Source organism: Myotis daubentonii, chromosome 18 (assembly GCF_963259705.1).
Source record: "Myotis daubentonii chromosome 18, mMyoDau2.1, whole genome shotgun sequence".
In the NCBI taxonomy this organism is placed as follows: domain Eukaryota; kingdom Metazoa; phylum Chordata; class Mammalia; order Chiroptera; family Vespertilionidae; genus Myotis; species Myotis daubentonii.
Window position 1 is genome coordinate 2,113,103 of NC_081857.1, and position 14,005 is coordinate 2,127,107.

The window sequence follows — 14,005 nt, forward strand, 5'->3', positions numbered from 1 at the left end:
ATTATATAGGATATGAAAAATGTTCATCTTCAGCTGCACCACCATTTGTCCCAGGGCCCTTCCACTCCCGCCTGTTCCTGAGCTTTTCTCCAAGTTATCTGAATCAAACACTATCCTCCATTTTCTTCCAAATGCTTTAGTTTGCATTTCAAGGTAATAGTGCTTTACATGTTATTATAATCCATCATTATAACCTAAAAGTAACAATAATTTCTAAATACCATCCAAAACGCATTACATATTTAAATGCTCCAACTGTCTAAAAAATTTTTTTTACTGTTGGCTTATTCAATCAGAATATAACAGTTTACTTATTTTGTTATATTATTATATAACTAGAGGCCTGGTGCACGAAATTTGTGCACTGGGGGGGGGGGGAGGGCAGTCCCTCAGCCCGGCCTGTGCTCTCTTGCAGTCCAGGAGCCCCTTGATCAATCGCCCCACAGAGGGAGGCCCTGCCCACTTGCCACAGTGCCACTGGCCAGGTAGCCTGGGCTTCCCTCTGTGGGGCTATCGATCGCCCCAAAGAGGTAAGCCCCGCCCACCCAGCCAGGGCTCTGTGATGGATCGCTCCCGCAGAGGGAGGCCCAGGCTACCTACCACAGCACTGCCACTGGGTAGCTTCGGCCTCCCTCTTTGGGGCAATGGCGGGACCTCCCTGACCAACTGCATCGCACCCGCCTCGGCTGGCCTGGCGCCAGTGGGTGTCATGGCATGGTTGTCCGAAGGTCATTCCGCTGTTCGGCTGTTGGGTCGATTTGCGTATTATTCTTTTATCATTATAGATACCTATGTTTAAAATTTCTCTTAATCCAGCACTATCATATGTCCCTCCCTTTTCAATGTATTTTTTCCTGTTATTAGCTTCCTGGTTGACTTACTGAAACAATTAGGTTGGAATGTCCCAGGTTCCTGGAGTCATTCAGCTTCTCTCCTCCTCGTATTTCTTGTGGACAGAAAGTTAGATTCTAAACTTTAATTGGATTCTGTCTCAATTTATTTTTGGAATACTTTCTAGCTGGGACTGTGTTCCCCTAATACTTCACATTAGGAAGCAAACACTGTTTGGTTATCTAACTTTTAGTGAGGATGAAATTGATTGGTGGTCAGTCACTCTGGCATTTTGACTCAGCAACTCCTTTCACCCAGGCAGGCCTTCCCCCCGCCCCCCCGGCCCCCGCCCCTGCCCCCCCCCCGGCCCCCGCCCCTGCCCCCCCCCCCCCCCGCCCTCGCCCAGACTCCTGCTGACTCGGCCTGGCTGGGACTCCATAAGGGCTTCCTAAAAGCAATTTCAAAATCACTGCCATGGCCCTGCAGCTCACACAGCGGTCTCCTGGCTGCACGTCATGAGCCTCTGAATGGGTCTCTAGGGGGTTTTATAACACAAAACGCTGCAGTCTGAGAATTGAGCCAAACCTTAGGAGGTACTGGAGAAATCGGCAGGATGGCTAAAGCCGCAGGGGGCAGGCTCTCTGCAGGCTCCGGGGGGACACACAGGGTGTCTCAGTCGCCATGCCTATGAATAAAAGGTGAAGGTTAAACCAGGAGTCCTGAGGCTTCTTCAGGGATCAGGGTCCGTGCACGCTGGCCTCGCCCACACCCCGTGCACGTGACCCTGCACCGGCTGTGTCTGCTCCAGACCAGCCAGTATCAGCCTCTTATCAGGAGTCGAAGGTGTGTTTGTGTGTCAAGGAGTAGATCCCACGTGAGGAGCAGGAGGACCGGCTCCGGACGCCCCGCTCAGTGCTGTGTGCTCAGGCGGAGATTTTCAGCTTATCAGCAGAGAATGGAAGAGCCCAGCAAAGGGCAGGGGATGGCCACCACCACCCACCCAGACAACCCTGTCTGTGGACGGAAGGGGCCCATGCTGACCTGACAGCTCAGGGAGGCCTGCGTGGCGGTCTGCAGACTCAGACACCTAAAGTCACCACAAAGGACGGTCTGAAATTAAACTTTAACTAAAAGCAGTGATGGTGGGCAGTTACATCCTAGCCGGTATCTTCACTGACAAGGTCAACCTTTACCTTCCCTGAGCCTATTGTCTTTTTGCATCTATGATAACATCTCTGTGAAGTGTCTGGGTAACTTGTAACTTCCCTTTTCCCGGACCCCTCAGGGCAGGCACAGCCTAATGTGCTGGGAGCCCAGGACAGAGACCACAGGTTCCTTCATTGTTGTTGTCATGTTAATTGTTGACTGTTAACTATCCTGCACCCACCTGAGTATGTGTCTGTCATTTTACTTTTTATCCATTCCCAGGGGCTCCCCACTCACCGCCCCCCCCCCACTCCACTTTGCTTTTTCCCGCCTCTCTAATCTATCACCAATGGATTTCATGTCACCCACCTACCTCCCTCCTTTGATTGCAATGTGTAAATACAGATGTAACCCGCCATTCTCTGGAGCATTATCTCAATCTGTTGAGGTTCTGCCTCCTGGCAATTGTCGACAGTTTGTCTCAAATAAACTCACAGAAATTCTTTGCAGGTTTGGATGTGTTTGTGTTAACAGGTCTTACAAAGGCAGCAAACTGAAAGGAGAGACGCGTCTCCACCCTGATGGGCCTTCAGGGTAGCCCTCACTACGCCCCATCCTCAGACCCCCTCCCCGGGGACGGCCCCTGCTGACCACAGAGGCCGTATCTCTCTGCTCTGTTTTCTCCAACCCACTTCCAAGATTTCGGACTGCAGCTGGCAGACAAGGTTGGGATGTTCAGACTGGAAAGGAGAAGACCTGGGAGGCACCTGGAGCGTTTCCTGCGGAGGATGAACTCCGGCATTGGGAGGTTCCAGTCAGGCCTGAGGGCCAGGGAGGAGGCCGAGGCCCCAGGGACACAGGGAGGTCCCTCCAGAGTGAGTCTCTGTGGCCCTCCCAGGACCAGTGAGGTCTCTCTGCAGCACTGGCCCTGGGCACCCGTCTCTCCTATCCCTGAAACCCAGGATCCCCACGCTGGTGGCAGGCGGGACTGCGCGCTGTGTGACTGGCCATTTCTAACTCCCCGATTCAATACTTTCTCACTCATCTTCAGCCCCAGGCTCTCCACGATGCTCTCGCTCCAGCTTCAGGAGCACGGAGGCCTCCCTTACCGGATCTCCCACGTGTCTGGGTGATGCGCGCTTTGCTTTCTATTTTACTCAGATTCTGCTCCTGCGCATGCAGAGGGCTCCCTCCCCTCCTCTCTGCGGGCCCGCGCGCCTGTGTGCTGTGGGGACGGAGGCCCCCTCACGTCCCCTGGCGCCACCTTTGTGACTGAGCACGTGGATTATGTTCCGTAAACGCGTGTGGAAATGGAATGAATGGATGTTCAGGGATCTCACCCAGGAGCATGGAACTCACTGCAAAGCCTTCACTGCCAAGGGGGGAGCCCGGCCCCGCCCAGCCTGGCTTGGGCCCCACAGGCACCGGCACCAGCACCTCCTGTGCCCCCCGCCCTCCGCCCCGCCCCGCAGCCTGGCTCAGCAGCTGTCTCTGGCCTGCACTTCCTCTGGCACGTTCATCACTTGTTAAGAGGGCAAAGGAAGGAGTTTTCTCTCAGAAGCTTTCCTCTCATTTCCTATTGCGACAGGCGAGTGAGGTGGAGCCCAGCACAGCACATGGACAAGGATATGCACACACATGCACACACGCACACCTGCACACACGCACACATGCACACACATGCACACGTGCACACGCGCACACCTGCACACACGCACACCTGCACACACGCACACGCGCGGGGCCCCGGCGCTCCATCCTGTGGCACCTACACGCTGGCTGTGCAGCTGTGCCCGGTCCCTTACCACCCTCCCGAGCCTCCGTCTGGGCAGCTGCAACCACAGAGGGCCACGCTGGCCCTGATAACCCCATGGGGACTGGCGGGTCGTGAATGCCACGGGGATGTGCGAGCGCCCTGTGCGCTAACGCGACTGCGTGGACGCCCAGCGCGGTCCTTGTTGGTATTGATGTGCCGGAAGCAAACCAGCCTCCGTCTCTGGAAGACGTGTCACCCGCCTGCAGGAAGTGGGTTCTCGCTGATGGGGAAGTTTCTCTCCAGGGCCTCGAGGGAAGAGGAATCCCACAGCGAAACTCAAATCAAATATCTTCTCGTGTATTCTGACTTTACAGGCGGCCGAAGCGCGAGGCCTGGGACGCGCGGAACCTGCGGGAGATCGCTGGCACCTGCGCGCTGTTCTGAAGAGCAGGGCTCTCCTTCCGGGCTGGGGGCTGGCGGCACCTGCTTCTCCCAGTGCTCTCAGATTCTAATGCAAAGCCCAGAGCCGATCAGGTGAATTTTAAAAGTGCTCTTTCCCCCACAACAGTAAGAGCCGTGTGTGAAAGAGGAGGCGTGGGGCAGGGGGCGGGGAGGGGGGTGCTAGGTGCCGCTGGGTAATTCGTTGATGCTTTCAGAAGCAGGAATGAAACGGCGGTGGCAGGAGCATCACACAAATGAAACAAATTAAATTATTTTAAATCTATAACCTCTTGTTGAGAGAAAAACGTGAAATAATGCATAATGCTTATTTACATTTCCACTATTTTGCTTTTATTATAATATGCACAATAAACATTCCACTGATTTCAGAATATTTATTTTTTCTAAGGCATAAATACACATATAAAACCAATGTCTTCAGCTTAGAAATGGGCATAACTAAATGTTGGCACACATTTCATGGACTCTTAAGGCCTATAACTTATGAGAAAGTAATTTGTAAATATTGTGCACAAATCAAGTGTAAACAAATGGAAACAAATTTAAAGAACGTCTAGACTAGTCAAATGCATGGCCATTGTTACCTACCGCCGGCGACCAGCTCCAGGCCCCAGGTCCTGTGCTGCCTGAAGGAGAGGCCGGTGGGAAAGGAGGGATGGCACTCAGCGCTGAGTGGGCGGATGAGTGGGCACAGTGTCCCGGAATTCACCCCACACCAGCCACTAGTTCCCACTGAAAACACCACCTGGTCCCCCTTGGACGGGTAGATGCTCACCTCTGACCTAGCTGTGACTGTCCCTGCAGCTCGCGTCCTTGTGGAAGGAACATGTGCAGCGCCGGGTAGTGCGAGGACAGCTTGTTCCGCTCAGCAGCAGTGATCACCAGGGGCTTGGGTGAGCGATGCCAGGGACCCTGGAGGAAAGGGGGTGATAGTTCCAAGAGATGGGAAACGTGAGATTGGTGGACAAATGTGCATCCAGCTCGCCACCCGGAGAGGGCAGCCCCTGGATGGTTACCAAGATGCTAGCTGGCAACGCGCAGTCAGGTTCCGTCACAGCGCAGCGAGCAGGTTCAGTGTCCAGGCCGGAACCTGCTCCCGGCTCTCCGCTGCACGCCATTTCAGAGGCCGCGGCGCTGGGCTGACAGCAGACTGTATGCTTCCTGGAGACTGCGGGGCAGCGGGGGCGGGGGGGGCGGGGGGGAGTGTCTGATGCATCCTCAAACCCCCATGATGTTGAGCAGTGTCTTGCCCACACGCTGAGTAAGTCCTGTTGAAGACTGAATAACTCTGCAAGTCCTATATGTTAGAACCTGGTGAGTTTTCAGAAGACCACGGGGAATGACAAACGAAGGAGGGAGAGAAGGGCAGGTGGCTCTGTCCACACTGCCACCGCTCCACAGCCCCAGCACTGCCTTTCCCCGTGGCAACCTGAGCAGTGGGATTAGCACAAGGTGTCTAGCTCTAGCGCCTATGACGGTCTCCTGTCCCTGAGACTGGCAAGGATGCCCACAGGATGCAAACCCCTGGAAAAACCCGGGTTCTTTGCTTTTGCCACCAAGAGCCGGGGAGCCAGACCCCTTAGACATTTTTGGTCCCCAAGTATACGTTCTGATGTCTGCTTCAAATAAAAATACCTGCTCTGCCTGACATGTGTTTTTAAGAAACTTCAAGGTGCATTTCCCTCTCGACCGTCTGTGGACATGCCAACCGTGTCGCCCAACCACTCCAGCCAGGCCAGCTAGTAAAGAGGCCAAAGGAAGTCCAGAGAAACAACCTCCTGATGGGAAATTCCAGGAAATAAAACCAGTTTCTGGAGCTGTCAAGATAAAGTTAAGGGTGAAATGCATTTCCTCACTTCTGCTCAGAAATAGACGGGAAGGCCTTCCCTGGAAGCCGGAGACAGGTGCCCCGGGAATTTAGAGAGAGATCTGACAGGCGCACATCCATCATTTGGTCCACCCGGGGGCGGTGACTGGAGGCTGATGTTATCAACCTGCTTAATCTCATGCTCATCACCTCTTCCTGTACCTCGCTACAGAACGTTCCAGAAGAGAGACAGTTCTACATCTGCCTCTGATGGCAGTTTGTGACCATCAACAACCAGGACCAGCCGGTGAACCTGTGAAGTAGAAGTCTGTGTTCACTGTGGTGGCCACTTTACTCACTCATTCCATCATTTATTCATTCATTCCATCATCCATTCATTCAATCATTCAATAGTCCCACAGACATGCCTTGAGCACCTTCTCTGGCCAAGTACAGGTGTGCCGCCTGGGGCCTAAGCACGGCGCACGTGTTGTGTGAATACTGAGTGAATGAATGAGTGAACAGGAGACCTCGCTCCTCCTGGGAAGGCAGTGCCAGTGCGGCGGGGAAGCTGGACCAGCAAGGAGTTGGGCGTCACTGGTCACGTGAGCGCTACAGGAGAGCTGGGCCATGCACGGGGCCAAAGGAGGACAATGTGCGGCCTGAGGGGCTCCTGGGCCACCCTTCCAAGTGGGTAGACCTTGTAGGCAGCAGCATAGCAGCCTGCCCCCCCCCCAGAATGCTGACCCCCAGCTGGTGGACATTCAAACACACCGTGCGGAGGTTGCCAGGGAAGGAGGGGCGGTTGGGGCATAAGGGAGAGACTTAAGGTCAGAAGCCTGGAGAACCACGGGGTCCTGAGCCCTCCCCTGGGATATGTGTGCCCTGAACTCCCACCTTTCATCCCTGCAGACACCCCGCGCTTTCGGTTCCCATGCCCCCAACCCTGAAGGGATCATTTTTTTTTAATTTTTTTTAATTGATTTCAGAGAGGAAGGGATTTGGGGAGAGAGATAGAAACATCAATGATGAGAAAGAATCATTGATCAGCTGCCTTGTGTACACCCCACACTGGGGATCAAGCTCATAACCCAGGCATGTGCCCTGACCGGGAATTGAACCATGACCCTCTGGTTCATAGGTCAACGCTCAACCACTGAGCCACACCGGCCGGGCTGAAGGGATCGTTTTTGGGGTTCCGTGTCCAGGAGAAACTTGTGTCAGCGGCAGGTCCTCATCACATTAAATTGCAGTCAAGTCTGAAATCCTGATGATGGAATTCCAGACAGGGAGCAAAATGTGAGGAAGATTTTCGAGGGAATGAGTGTCTCTGCTGGCCGTGGATGTGGGCCACTGTCTCTGTCTGGGGGTCAAGCCTGGTTGGCTTGTATCTATAAACATTATCTTTTGTGTTCATAAACATCTATTGTTGCCACAGCAAACTATCATGAGAAAACACTCATTAGTATTGATATTATCTATTTATATAAAAACCCTGGGTGTAACGCCCGTCATGTCCGAGGCTTGACCAACCAGAAGGAAGTCAGTCCTGCAGGGGTTGCCTTGGCAATGGCTGCGCCCTCCCCGAGCTGTTTCCCGTGAGGGCGAGGTTGAGGCAGGCACCGGCCCTTGGAGCATGGAGGCATATCTGTATAAAGTTTTAATACATTATATTAGAAGTCGTGGTGGCACTGTTTTACTCATAGCAACTACAGGAATTGCTGCAAATTTACTTCTCCGTGGAAGAACCTTTCATTCACAACATAAATTACCAATTCCTTTAAATGAAACTTCAATTTCTAGACTCGATATAAACAGTGAAGTTGCTAAAACTATTAAAAAGGCCCAACTTCTCATTACTAATGAATGCACCATGGCATCCAGTCATGCTATAAACCTCATAGACAGATTACTAAGAGAAATTATGAATTTGAATGTTGTATTTGGTGGGAAAGTTCTCCTTCTTGGAGGGGATTTTCGACAATGTCTCAGTATTGTACTGCATGCTATGCGATTGGCCATAGTACAAACCAGTTTAAAGTATTGCAATGTTTGGGGATGTTTCAGAAAGTTGTCTCTTACAACAAATATGAGATCAGAGGATTCTGCTTACAGTGGATGGTTAGTAAAACTTGGAGATGGCAAACTTGATAGCAGTTTTCATTTAGGAATGGATATTATTGAAATCCCCTGTGAAATGATTTGTAATGGATCTATTATTGAAGCACCTTTGGAAATACTATATATAGATAATATAAAAACATATCTAAACATGCAATTCTTTGTCCAAAAAATGAGCATGTTCAAAAATTAAATGAAGAAATTTTGGATATACTCGATGGAGATTTTCATACCTATTTGAGTGATGATTCCATTGACTCAACAGATGATGCTGAAAAGGAAAATTTTGCCATTGAATTTCTTAATAGTATTACTACTTCAGGAATGCCATGTCATAAATTAAAATTGAAAGTGGGTGCAATCATCATGTTATTGAGAAATCTTAATAGTAAATGGGGTCATTGTAATGGTACCAGATTTATTATCAAAAGATTACGACCTAACATTATCGAAGCCGAAGTATTAACAGGATCTGCAGAGTGAGAGGTTGTTCTGATTCCAAGAATTGATTTGTCCCCATTTGACACTGGCCTCCCATTTAAATTGATTCGATGACAGTTTCCCATGATGCCAGCATTTGTGATGACTATTATTAATCACAAGGAAAAACTCTAGACAGAGTAGGAATATTCCTAGCTGAACCCGTTTTTGCACATGGTCAGTTATATGTTGCTTTCTCTTGAGTTCGAAGAGCATGTGATGTTAAAGTTAAAGTTGTAAATACTTCATCACAAGGGAAATTAGTCAAGCACTCTGAAAGTGTTTTCACTTTTAATGTGGTGTACAGGGAGATGTTAGAATAAGTTTAATCCCTTTATCAGTCATCGTTTGCATCACTGTTGTTTTTATATCATGTTTTTGTTTTTATATCATGTTTTTGTTGTTTTTATATCATGCCTCTGTTGTTATATACTTTTGTTACTGTTTATTTATTAATAAATTTATATATTATTTTCATATACATTTTACTAATTTCCTTTCATCTCTCACACTTCTATTATAGAGAAAGGGCAAATAGCAATATTAAAATATTTCCTCTTAGGCACTCCCCCACATGACTTTAGGCACTCCTCATATGACCTTAGGCACTCCCCATGTGACCTTAGGCACTCCCCATGTGACCTTAGGCACTCCCCACGTGACCTTAGGCACTCCCCATGTGACCTTAGGCACTCCCCCACACAACCTTAGGCATTCCCCATGTGACCTTAGGCACTCCTCATATGACCTTAGGCACTCCCCATGTGACCTTAGGCACTCCCCACATGACCTTAGGCACTCCCATGTGACCTTAGGCAAGTCGCTCTGCTGGCCTAGCAGCACGAGAGAAGCAGCACGCACCCAAGTCCCACCTGGAAGCCCCAGAGGAGGGTGGTGGGACAAGGCACACAGGGCACAGGTCTGGTCCTCATTCCACACCTGCCCCCCACCCCAGCCATTCCCTGCCTTTCGGTCACAAGGGGGCGCTTTTGCAGCTGAACGCATTCCCCCCATGAGCACAGTGATCATAACTCATCACTTAATTTAATAACCTTCACACTGAGCCCATACTATGGTCCAGGCACCATTCTAAACGATGCCCATACATCAAGTCATTAAACTCTCACAAACCCTATGAACCGCATATACTGTGACCTCGGCACTTATGCACTGAATTAACTCATGCGAATGAAGAATGCGTTCTTTACTCGAATGCGTCCCTACTCCTGCGGCTCTTCCTGCTTCCCCGAGTCCCTCTGTGCCTGCAGCCACTGGTGTGCACCTGGTCTGCACACAAGCAGGGGAGCGGGGAGACTAATGGGAGAAGGAGTGGAAACGCCTTCAGCTTGGCCACCGGGAGGGGTGGAGGGGGAGTCTACATGCTGCGGCCAGGGACTGGAGTGGAGAGTGGTTTGTATTAGCGCGGAAGGAGGGCCTGCCAATCTCCATCTCATGTAAGTTTGAGTTATTTGTCCTGATTGATGTCTTAGCTCCTCACTCACTAAACCAGCTGCTTCTGCTTGCTCTCCTCTGAGGGCTGATTCGTGAAGCTCCTGTTGATACTCACTCTGCACGCTACACCATTGCATTTCTCAGGCTGCGTCCCCTTCCCGATGGGGCACCAGGGTGAGAAACTTGGTTGATTCTGACTGAATGACTGTGAGCCAGGACGTGTCCACCATGTGGGTAAGGACCCTTTACTGTCGGCAGCCCTCTTCTGTGTGCGAGGGGACTGTGCCTGACCATAAGATGAGAAGAGGCACAAGTCACAGACCCTCAGCTCACTTGGTTCACAGTGAACACAGCTGACACTCTGATCATTTTTGCATTAAAATACAAAATCCGAGTTACTCACATGTAAAGATAAAAGTAGTACGAACTCTGCCTAGAAGACCTGGGCAAAAAGAGAAGACATTTGGAGTCAAGTTTGCAAGATAAGCACATGTTCACAAGATAAAGAGGAAAGTTAAGAGTATAACGTACATAAAACCAGAGGCATAGAATCAGATTATTGTCTACACTTAGGTATGAGAAACCACAGAGGGTATCTGAGGGGAGGTGGGGTGGGTCAGAATGGAAGGAATTGAGGTATAAAAGTGTGGCTATAAAGCCCGGGTAAGACAGTCACTAGAGTCTTGGCTAAGAAGTTTGAACTTTATACATTTACTAGAGGCCTGGTGCACGGGATTCGTGCACTGGTGCGGGGTGTGGCCTGTGGGGATCGGGCCGCTGTGGGAGCACCGCTCATCCCAGTCAGCCTAGCGGCACTCCCACTGTGGGAGTGCACTGACCACCAGGGGGAAGCTCCTGCGTTGAGTGTCTGCCTCCTGGTGGCCAGTGCGCATCATAGCGACTGGTCGTTCCACCATCTGTTCAATTTGCATATTAGCTTTTCATTATATAGGATTGCTTAATTACTTATTGACGCTAGTGGTAACACAGATCACATACAAAGGCTCTTTGCTAAGTAATAATATAATCTTCTTAGCCATCTAATCAAGACACTCACAATCGGTCTGTCTGAGGTGCCAATGACTTTCAAATGGAGATAAGCCGCTGGTAGTGTGGGCGAGGGATAGGTGAGCATGGAGACTGGCTGGCACAGTGTTGGCATCGGGTTCCGGGTGAAGTTACATCCTGAACAACAGCAAGCCCAGGAGAGGGCAAAGGGCGACACACGGGAACAGCAATATTTAGGGGGAGGGCAGAGGAAGAGACAATGAAAGAGACTGGACATAGCTCAGAGAAAGAACCAGGACTGAGTGGGCCCCGGAGCTGAGACCAGAAGGCCGTCAGGGGAGCTGTTACTAGCCTGACCCCCCAGAGGGCCTCAGTGAGGTCCAGACCGCAGGGACCCACCGCCTGCGGAAACTCAAACCTCCTGAAATTTTAGGAGGAACTCAAATCCTGAAAGCCTATGAACAACAAGCCTGGCCTGGAAATACTTCTCAGTGGAGGGTTGGAGTAGGGCCGATGCTCTGAATCCACTTCCAATCCCCCCAACCCCCCAGGGCATCCCAGGCCTGACCAGCCCCCTGCGGCCTCGGGAGGTGGGACTGCAAAGGGATGTGTGCAGGGCTGCGGCTCTCACTCGGCTTAGGAACAGCTCTGCCTCCGCAGTGAGCAGAGCGACTGGAGGTCTCTGACCTGCCTCTGAGGCTCCATTTCCTGGTCCTAAAGGAGAGAAGATAGGCCGACTGCAGGGGTGGAGGGTGAGGCTGCCACGGGATAATCCGACTACAGCTGGCGAGCTGGCGCCCAGGGAGGGCGCAGTACATGACAGGCATCCGTCCCCGGCTGCTGGGGGCTCAGAGGGCCTGGCAGCACCACAGGCAGTTTGTTGGCACAGCGCTTTCAATTATCCGCACTGCTGGTCCCTCCGCGGCGATGGGAGCGCGTGTGCCACGCAGATAAGAGGGGGAGGCCCGGCCGCCCAGCCCGCGTGCCTGTGGGGACAGAGGAACCGTCCCCAGCTGTGCTTCTCATTTTCCGAGAAAGCATCCAAGTTCCTCTTACGTGGGCTCGCAACGAGACCCTCTGAGTATCGCCTCCTCTGGGACTGGGACGCGGCTTTAGTGTCGCCGGCAGACCTCCCTTTAGGGAGATAACACGGGGGCTGTCTTCTGGGCTGAAATGTGTCACGGCTGATGCTGTTCCCCGCGCTGTGCCCTCTCTGCCGGCTGAGAATTCCTCGGGTTACTTACGGGAGAGTCAACGGAGTGATGGTGAAAGTCCCACCTACCAGACCTGAGTGCTCTGCCTGAAACATGGGGAGACGCCCCACCCCCAGGCTTCACAGAGGTTTGACTTGGAGGTGAGTGAGTTTGTAGGTTTTAGTTCTGGCCACTGGAGGGCTCTCATATTTTCCCGCTAATGAAATAGAACTCGTGAGCGTGACTAACACTGGAAATCGCAGAGGGAGTTTCAAGCCAGTGTGGCTTGTGTCCAAGTCTCGACGCACCGGTGAGTCCAATGCTTTAGAGCAGGACTTTCCCCGGGGGTGCAGGAACGTTTAAAGCTCGCAGCACCTGCCTACCTCGTCAGGCACCAGCCTCTTCTCCCTGAGATTGGTAAAAAATGACAGCGGTCAACACAGCATAGCTGTCCTGTGTGAATGAATCAAAGTTTTCTATTTTCTTTTTGTCAGATCGACAAAAGGTCTATTTCTTGGCATGCGGCAGTTTCAGGGGTTAGTCTATGTGAGACAGGAAAGGCCGGGGCCACTGCGGAGAGCAGGCGGCTGGGACTCAGGCCCCCACTTCCGAGGGTGGCTGCTCCCTCACCTCTGGTTCCGGGCTGATCCTTTCGGCTGTCTCTCCTCTCCTGTTCCTGCAGGGCAGGTCTCTGTGCAATAACCTAACTGGTTCTTTCTGGAGGCACCTCCTTTCTCTTATCCCTACACCCTTCTATCACAGACTCTCCTCAACGATGGCCTTCCCTAACCGCTGTACGCGGGGCCTACAGATCTTTTATGAACTCTAGCAGCACATCCCTCCAAACACACACACACACACACACACACACACACACACACACACACACATGTGCACACATGCACGCACACACATGTGTGCTCACCCACTGCTGCTGTCCACAGTGGCTCCACCTCTGTCAGGTCAGCCAGGTGTGCCAGGTACTTGTGTGGAGACGTCAGCCTTTCCATCGGTCCGGTTTGTGCACAAGGAAGTGGACAGCCGTCTGGAGGGTGGCGGCCACGTGGACGCAGTGCCCCGGCTGCTGAGAATGTCCAAGGAGTCGGGGGGGACAGCGTTCCCGTGGACGGAGATCCCAGGGGACCAGGTGTCTTACCTGGGAGAACGCGCAGGTGATGGAGCAGAGGGCCTTATGGACCCGGCATTTTGGGATAAGACAGCGTCTGGCTCTCCGATCGCACTGGTGGTGTCTGGCCAGGTCGGTGCCCACATATGCACTTCAGGAAGCACGACTTTGTGCCAAAGGCAGACCCTGGAGCCCAGGCCCTGCCACCAGTCCCCTCGAATCCGCTCTGCGTGTCACTAACACGCCGCAGTCGCCGCTGTGCCCTCAGCGTCTCGTGTCCATGACGTTTAAACAGCCCGAATACCCACTTTGTGATGAACAGCGACCGCACTGCTGTGAGTCCTGGCCAGGCTCCAGGCGTCCGATGGCGTCTCTCTCCTCTCGGCCACGCTGGGAGGCGATGCCCCAGAGAAACAGGTAGGAAGTGGGTGGCTGAGGAGATTCAAACCCAGACGCCCTGGAGAATACAGGCTGCTGCCCCAGGTGCTCACTCCCTGGAGCCCGCAGGCCTCGCAGGAGACAGAGGCCCACCCCAGTGCAGTGTCCTCCTGACAGCCTGCACATGATCCTAGCTGTGGCCCTCTCCATGGCCCTCCCCATGGCCCTCCCCATGGTCCCTGCCC